Genomic DNA, 9,488 nt, shown 5'->3' on the forward strand with positions numbered 1-9,488 from the left:
AGGCATGTCCCCCACGCCAAGACCACCTTGTCACATGGCTCCAGAGACAGCATCCTGATGGGGCTGGTATATCCTGACCAGCTCTAGTCTCTGGACCAGGGGGGCTCCCTACAGGACCCAGTGATGGCACAAAGGAGAAGGAGGTGGCTCACCAGGCCAAGCTAGGCAAAGGCCTGGGGGAGGGTTGCCTGGAACTCGTTCATCAGTGCTGCCATCACCCCCCCCCCCGGGTGGGTCTTGTGTGCTCAACCTCACCAAGCCCAGAGTCACTGATGTCAAGATTTCCTTCTGTTTTCTATTTCTTTTCCTCTGGGTATCTTTGCTTCTGCCCCTGCCCTGATCTCTCTGTTGATTTGTCTGTATTTCTTTGCCTTTGTCTCTCTTTGAGGCAGCTACATGGTACAGTGGAGAGAGTGCAGGAGTCCCACCTCAGACACTTAGTAGTAATGTGACCCTCAGCAGGCCACTTTACTTCTAGCCTCAGTTTCTTCACTCGTAAAATGGGTTGTTGTGAGGGTCACATGAGTTAACAAATGTCCTTAAAGTGGGGTATAAATACTGCTGTGTTGTCATGTTCAATTGTGTCTGACTCTTTGTGACCCTACTTGGGGATTTTCTTGGAAGAGATGTTGGAGTGGCTCCCCACGTCCTTCTCCAGCTCATTTTACAGATGAGAAAACTGAGGCAAACAGGGTTTTAAGTGAGTTGCCCAGGGTCACACAGCTAGTAAAAGTCTGAGGCCAGATTGAACTCAGTAAAATATAAGCTATTACTATTTATCTGTTTCTATCTTTGCCTAAGGATCTTTCCCATTTTTACCTATTTATTACTCTCTCTCCCTCTCCCTCTCCCTCCCTCCCTCCCTTTCTCTCTCTCTGTCTCTCTCCCTCCCTTCCTCCCTCCCTCTCCCCCTCCTCCTCTCTCCCACTCTCTGTATTTCGGTCTCTGTTCATCTCTGTCTTTTCATATTTCTGTCTCTATCTCTGTCTCTGACTATCCCTCTTTCTTCTTCTCTCTCTCCTTCCCTTTCCGAACTCTAGAGAAAAGGGTTGACTGTGGCTTTGGGTAGAAATCTGTGCAGACATACAATTAGCTTGGCAAGGAACTTGGGGGAGAAAGACTTTGAGGCATTTCCCGACAAGGCAGGAAGGATTGAAATAAGATTTTCCCAAAGAAGCTCCTGCCCTATCCAGCCAATGGCCCCTCAGGGCTCCACAGCCCCTTGGTGAGGCTGAGACAGAACTAGCCTTGGCCAGAGCCTATGAGAACAGTTTCCTGACCTTGGAGCCCAGAGTCCCAGGGTGGCCCGTGGAGCCAGAGGATGTACAGACTTCAGAAGAGGAGGTGACCATCACCAGCAGCCTGACTCCCAGTCCCTGAACTCTCCCTGGGAAAGCAGGCACCAGCCAGGGGCCACTTCCAGCTCCTCCCTTGCCTAGCCTTGTCCCCTGAGGTCTGCCCCTCCCGTCCTCACAAGCCATCTTGCTCCTCCTTTTGGTCCCAGCCCCAAGGGGCGATTTGGCTCTCTCCTCTCCTCTTGCTTCTCCAACAGCTGATGAGCTCAGCTCACCTTTCCTTCCAGTCCCTATTTAAACACCTTTGAGGCCTCTGTTTCCCAATGATGTGAAATCCCAAGCACAGGGGCTCTGCAGCCTCCCCATCCTCAGGGCTGAGCCCCCTTCCCTCCTCTCAGCCCTCAGTACAAGCTCAGTCCCTGGCTCAAAGTTTCCAGGTTGCAGAACAGAAAACACAGCAATCCAAAACGTCATTTCAAAAGGAATGATCTGCCACTGAAACCACCAATTGACCTGAGCTTAAAGAGTGACCAGGACTCCATGAACATTTCAGGTGACTGTGGAAGGGGTGACCCATAAAGCCCCAGCAACTGATCCTGGGTCTCTCTGCAAGCAAAAGAGCCAGAGCCCAAGCTGGGAAGAAGGCATCTGGTACAAGAAACAGAGCTCATTCCTGGCAGGCTACACTCGCTCTGCCGGGCTCTAGGGCCAGCATAGGGAGCGCCTAGGCACTGAGCTATGCCACTTGGCTTGGGACAGTGGCATGTGCAATTGGGGAAGAAAATCTCCCACTTGACACACAAAAAGACATCTGACCTATACTGTGGATCCAAAGTAAACCCAGTGGCTGAAAGAGCCTGATCCCAAGGCTGTAGAGAGGAAGGAAGGTGCCTGGGTTCCTCCTCTATCGAAGAAGGGGTTCAGACTTGGGCTCTGACTATACTGTATGGTCTGTATTCTAAGGTCCCTCCTAGCTCTGATTGTTCTCTCTGATGCATTCTGTAATCCAGGTCTAGCATTCTCTGTTTCATATTCTAAGACCTTTCACAAGTTTGATATTCTAGGCTCTAGGTTCCATATTTAATCTCTCACCTTCTGTGTTTCCTGTTCTAACCCCCACCCCCTCCAGTGGTTATAAATACAGGCAAAGAGTGATTTTCAATAGTTCCTAAGCAGAAAGAATGAAAAAACTCTGTCCTCTTGAAGAAAGAACTGTCTCTCTCCTCCATATGCACAAGTAAAGACCATGGATATTTGAGGAGAATTTTGAGAGCTTTCTTCTCCATCCAAACTGTCTCATATTTCCCCAAATACTGCCCCGGGACTCCATCATTGAATGATAGAGGAGAGTTCTGGCAGTAAGTAAGGAAAAAGTAAAGTAAGGAAAGACTCCGATCCAGAGGAAATCCTGGCTCTCCACTCAGGTCCCTGGAGATGCCCGGCTAAAAGCAGAGAATCCATGCTCAGAAACATTCAACAAGGAAGCCATCCAGGACCTGGCCTCTGACCACTCTGGATAGCTTCAGGACCACACTCTCATTGTCCCAGCTCTTCTGCCACAAAATCTTTGAGTAATTTGGGGCACCTCCCCAACACAATAAAGAATCCCCACTGTGGCGGAGGGGGGGGGCGGTCAGAACTAGATTGTCCATGAGGGAGAGAAGGGATGAAAGGGAGGGGAGAACAGGAGGGCATCCAAGGCTGCCCCAAGCCAGTACTGGCTGCTTCCCAAGCAGCTGCTCCGGGCTGGCTAATTTGGGAGGACAAGGCACCACTTACCAGCTCCTCCTCTGGGGCAGCTGCTGAGAAGAGGCAGTCCAGAGAAGATGTGGGATGGCTCAACGCTGCTTCATGAGTGTGGGGAAGCTGGGTCGTCCCCCTATTTAAACGGTCCAAAGCAATGAATCAGCAGAGGGGCAGTGTCAGAGGTTAGCAGAGCAGGCGTGTGCTGGGAGCCAGGGGGAGCTCACAGCCTGGCCTGCTCCCTACCTCTGCCCACTTGACTGTCTGGTGGGGGGCTGTCCAAATGACACCAAGAAGCACACACACCCCCCTTCCTTCTCCTTCCTTCATATCTTCCTCCCTCTCTCGCCTCCTTTCCTAACTTCTTTTTCTTTTCTTCTTTCTCTTTTCTTCCCTCTCTTCCTCTCCCTTTTTTCTTTCTTTCCTTCTCTCTTCTTTCTTGTTCTCCCTTCCTTCTCTTTTTCTTTCTTTCCTTTTCTTTTTTTCCTTTCCTTCTTTATCTTTCTCGCCTTCCTTCCTCTTTTCCCCTCCTGTCTATCCCTTAGGATCAAAGATCTTCTAGAGGTTTAAGTGTCCTTAATGGTCACCTCATCTAAGCCCTCATTTCAGAAAGGAACTGAGGCCCAGAGAGAAATGACTTGCCCAAGGTGACACAGAAAGCAAGAGGCAAAGCTTGAATTTGAACTCAGGTCTTCTTATTCGCAAAGCCAGCTCTCTTTACACTACCTAGATGCTCCTGTTTGTCTTTCTTCCTTTCTTCTTTCCTTCCTTCTCTTCCTCTTTTCTCCTTTCTTTTTTCCTTTCTTCTTTTTTCACTTCCTCTCCCTCACTCTCCGAATTTGTCACTGAGATTGAGGAGCTATCATGTCAGAGAAGAACCTGTCTATGTGTGCTTAGCTAATGATGTGCATAGTCACACCTTCCAGAGAAAAGAGCCATGTTGGATCCTTGCTTAGGAACTCCTAAGGGTCAAATCCAATGGCCTTTCCTCAGTCTTCATCCGTCTGACCTCTCTGCAGCCTTGGACATTGTCAGTCCCCCTCCTCTCCTGGACACTCTCTTATCTCTAGGTTTCAGGATACCCCCTTCTTTCTCCTTCCTTTCTCTCTCTCTCTCTCTCTCTCTCTCTCTCTCTCTCTCTCTCTCTCTGTCTCTCTCCTCTCTGTCTCTTTCTCTATCTCTCTCTTCTCTGTCTGTGTCTGTCTGTCTGTCTCTGTCTCTCTGTCTTTCTGTCTGTCACTCTCTCTCTGTCTCCCCCCACCCAGTTCTCCTCCTCCCTCTCAGACAACTCCTCCTGAGTCTCCTCTCTTTTGCTAGACCCTCATCAGAGTTGTGCCCCACAAAGCACGCTCTGAGATGCAACTCCTTGTCTTCTCCCTCTAGACAACTTCACTTGGTCATCACACCAGCCACCACGGGTTCATTCATCATTCCAATGCAAACAATTCACAGATCTGTTTATCCAGCCACAACCTCTTTCCTGATCCCCAGTTTCACTTCTCCTCCAGCCCATTGGACAGCTGGAACTGGACATTCTGGAGAGATCTCAAACTCAACATGTCAACACCTGAACTCCCTATTCTCCCTTCTTTCTAACTTCCTCTTTGCTGTCAAGGGTACCACCAACCCACCCACCCCATTCCCCAGACTCACAACCTCGGTGCCATCCTAGACTCTGCACTCTCTCACCCCCTGATGTTACCTTTGAAACATTTCTCACATAGGCCCCTTTCTCTTCTCTGCCCCTGCCCCTACCTTGGTGAAGACCCTCATCACCTCACCCCCGAAGCAGTGCAGTAGCTACTGGGGGAGGGGTCTGCCTGCCGCAAGTCTCCCCCAACTCCACTCCGTCCTTCACTCAGCCACCAAAGTGGTTTTCCTAAAACACAGGTCTGACCATGTTAGTCTCACACTCAGTACCTTCCAGGGGCTCCCTCCAGGATCAAATACAAAATCCTCTGTTTGGTTTTCAAAGTCCTTCCTAACCTGTACCTTCCTACGTTTCTAGTCTTCTTACAATTTACTCCCACCACATCCTTCTCAAATCAGCAACACCAGCCTCCTAGGTAGTCCTTGAACAAGATAATCTGTCTCCCTACCTGGAGAATGTTCATTTGTGCCTTCTCCCATGCCTGGAGTGCTCTCCTTCCTCATCTCTGCCTCCTGGCCTTCCTTCCCAGCTTTCTTCGAGTCTCCCACCTTCTGTGAGAAGTCTTGTGATCCCCCTTCCCTCTCCTGGCCATCTCCAGTTTATCTTGTATGTAATGCATTTGTACCTGGTCATTTACCTGTTGTCTCCCCCATTAGACTGTGGACAGGGCCCGTCTTTTGCCTTCTTTATATCCCCAGTATTTTGCACAGTGCCTGCACATAATAGGTGCTTAGTAAATACTAGCCTTGACTAAGACCCCCATTGGGAACACTGCCAGAAGGTTCTGCTGGCTACCACTACAGAGGGTGGTGCTTTTGAGCTCAGATAATTAACAACACATTCTGCTCATTTTATTTATAGAAAAGACATTTGTTTAAAATTCCAATGTCTTTCTGCAGTCTCTGTTCCCATCGACACCATATACCCATTCCCTGATCCAACGGACAGAAAGCTGGGAGCAGCAACATCGTCTCGGGCTTTGAGCTTAAAGAGACTGGGGAGAAGCTCATCAAATTCTCTCATTTTATATAACTGAGGCCACAACATAATCAGCCAACACCAGAGCCAGCCAGGATCTGAACCCAGGACCTTTGACTCCAGATCACAGGCTCTTTCCAGGTCTTTGCAAACACCACACATCTTCTCTTTAGCTCATTAGTTTGGAGCACAGATGACATGGAGTCTCAGAATCTGATTTTTCTACCTGAGGCTGATGCAGAAAGCAGGGAGGAAAAGGGTTCAAGACCCAGGATGTCTCCCAGCACCATCTCTGCAATCAGCATTCCAAGGATTCCCTGGTGGGACAAGAAACAATTTCTATTACTTGGAGAGGTTTGAAGGTTAGAGTTCTGAGGATTGGATGCTTCCACTACACCAAGGTTCTATTCCAAGATGTAGCCCCAATTCACCTGGCTACTTGCCTTGGACCAAAATACTCTGCCCTTCCCTGGCTTGGTTTGCCTGCTCTGTAAAATGGGGAGAGTAATATTTACCTGTAGTGCCTTATTGGAATTGCAAGGGGTTTAATTAATGTTTGTCTTGTGCTTTGAGATCTCTGGATGAAAGGAAAGACATAAAAGTGCATAGTGTTATTATTGAAATGGTTGGTTGGTGGCTTGCCACCGTCAAGCCATAAGGTTTGAATCATGCAACATTCTTGAGCATTTTGGTCCATGATTCACAGCCAAAAATGAAAAGTACACAGGCATAAAATGACGCGAGTCTGGGAGATGCAGGCAACTCGGGTTTCTTTGTCTCCTCCTCCCTCCACCATGATCTCAACCACTCCCTTCCTTCCCAGCTGGCATTCCAAACAGAAAACGACTTTAGCTCCAAACACTGCTTCTCCCAAACTGGCAGTAAACCATTCCCTGTCCTTGGAGCCCTGAAGAGAGGATGACCATGAGAAGCTGTGGGGCCCATTTCTTAGACGTCAGAGAGCCCATCCCTGCAGAAGGCTGGATCAGGAGCCTCCCGTCACCTACTACTAGTCCTGGAAATGGAGTCAAATCGATGCTGCTAGCACTCCTGGAAAGCACACCTATGTCATGTGCCCAGCTCATTATTCCTGTGACCTTTCACAGTGAATGGCTTTCTGGGGCCTCCCTTCCTTTATTTGTACTGCCTCCCCATTAGAATGGAAGTTCTATGAGGGTAAGGACTTACTTCCCTTTGTGTTTGTAACCCCAGTGCTTCGCATGTTGGGCATATAGTAAACACTTTAAAATGGCACAGACACCATTGAAATGCATCCAGTCATGCTGCCTTCTGTGCTGCACACACCTGACAAAGTAGTACTTGTGACTCATCAACTCCCTGTTAACTGCTACTAATTGGTCAGAACTTAGTCCACTATCTCAAGGAGAGGCCTAGGACTTCTCTTTCTACAGAAGAGAGTGGCAGAGACCACATCAATTCCCATTGTGGGGATTTCCCATAGACCCCTTTCCTTTCCTGAAGATGAAGCCCAGGCTTCTGTCTGAAGCTTTTCCAGATCTAACAGGTGATGGAGACCTGGTATTTCACTACTTTGTATTTATTTGTATTTCTTCTCTTTACAGATGTCCTTTCTGTCTTCTCTACTAGAACATGAAGTCTTTACAATTAGGGATTGTTTCATTCTTTGTTATTGGTCCTCAGCACCTCAGACAGTGCCCAACTGATTGATATGTCCACAACTTCCATCACCAGAGCAATGCCCACACTCCTGCACCCATTAAGTTTCATCATCATTAAGTCTCTTGTCACCTCTAATCCTCTTGTCTAGACACCCTGTGAGAACAAAATGCCTTGGGTTCTTGGATTGCCTTCAATTTATGGGCTCAGAGAGCTCGGAACCTTTGTACCCACATCCTGTCCTCTTTATGCCCTCCTCCACTTTTGTGTGCTAAAGTAAAATAGAAATCTGCTTCACAAGTCCAAGATGGGGAAGGCATGAATGACCAAACAGTCATTCATCTGAAAAAGATGAGAGACAGGATGATGATGTGTAAGTGGAAAATGGCAGCCAAGGGAGCCAATAGGATGTTATGCTGCATTTGGAGGCAGAGCTTCCAAGACCAGGGATAGGGAATTGACTTGGGATTTCTTTGGGGTAGGCAACTCCTACAAGAGGAAAGTCCCTCCACCAATGCAGGTCAGAACCTTTTCCACTTCTGGTCTTAGAAAGGTGCTCAGAGCATGAAGAGTTCTAATGAGTACCCACTTTTCTGAGTGCCCACAACCAGTCTAGGTCAGAGGAGAGACTTGACCCAGATATTGTAACACTACACCACACTGCCTCTCATCTCTAGGAATAAGAACAGAAGAATACTCCTGTATGCTGCCTTAGTCAGATCACATCTGGGCCATTAGGTCCAGTTCTGGTTGTCCCCTCTTAGGAAGGACATTAATGGGCTGGAGAGCATCCAGAGATGGGAATCAGGATGAATCAGAGCCTTGTGTCCACCACATGAAGAATGGTTGGAGAAATGGGGGTGTCAAGAACACTTGGGGGGCCTGATACCTCAGATACTCTTCAAGTATTTAAAGGACTGTGGTATGGAAGAAAGATTAGGCTTGTTCTGTTCAGTCCCAAAGGAAAGTAGGAAGAGCCATGAGTAGAAACTGCAAAAAGGCAACATTAGGCTTGAGGAAAGGAAAGCCTATTTCCATGAGTTCTGCCCCAGAGAAGCATCATCTGCCTCAGGAGGTAGTGAGCTCCCCATTACAGGAGGGCTTCAAGTCAAGACTGAATGGTCACTGCTGGAGGGCTGGAAAGGGGAGACTTGGCTAGATGCGGCTTGGATAGAGGTCTCAGAGGGCCCTTCTAACTCAGATGCCAGGACTCTGCTGAAATATGGGCTGTCAGATAAAGCTGCTGATCTGGCTTGGGGAATGTTCACAATGGTTAAGCAAGACCTGAAAGGTCTCTTTCAGCTCCAGGATTCTATATTTTTCTAATAAAGGATCACAACCCTTTTCCTCTAGAAAATAAATTCTACAATCTGAGGCTTTGTAAAAGGCTTCGAGAGATTTGATAGTCAATCCCTCTGCTGTCAGCCAGGTCAGTTCTAAAGCTGTGCTGGACAGATGTGGTTTCTAGACTTGGTAAAGAGACCTTCAAAGGAAGAGATCCCACCTACTCTACTGCAGACAACACTGCTGAGGGAATCCTTTGACATTTACAATCTCTGGCTCTCTAGAGGTATTTTCAAAGGGAACATTTGGGTGCCTCGAATTGGCCACCCAAAGGAAGTGACTCTCCTCAGACTTTAGCACAATGCTTGGAATATAGCAGGCTCTCAATAAATGTTTATTGACTATGACTTTCTGTGAAAAATCTCATTAAAGAAGCCTTGGCATTTCCCTTTTTGAGAAATACCATCTGACAGATGAGGGACCTTCTGTAAAGAATACATGATTTCTCTAGTTCAACAGAGCTTTGGAGAAATTCTCTCATGCTCTCCTTGTGGACAGGCAAGGGGGCAGATGATAGTTATAAGTAGGTAGATTTGTGACTGGTTGGATGGACACACCCAATAAGTGATCATTAATGCCTGATGTCAGATCTGAAGGTCTACACTGGAGTACCACAGAGATCAGCCTTCAATCTTGTACCAGTCAGCATTTTTATTAAGGACCAACAATCATTCCCCAAGACTCTATCCTAAGCACTTCTCTCTGGTCTCTCTATACACTCCACTTGGTGATGTCATCAACTCCCATGGGTTTAATGATCATCTCTATGCAGTTGATTTCCAAATTTATCCAGATTTATCCGACCCTGATATCTTTCCTGAACTTTAGTCCCATATCTA

This window comes from Trichosurus vulpecula, chromosome 4, assembly GCF_011100635.1.
Source record: "Trichosurus vulpecula isolate mTriVul1 chromosome 4, mTriVul1.pri, whole genome shotgun sequence".
Lineage (NCBI taxonomy): Eukaryota > Metazoa > Chordata > Mammalia > Diprotodontia > Phalangeridae > Trichosurus > Trichosurus vulpecula.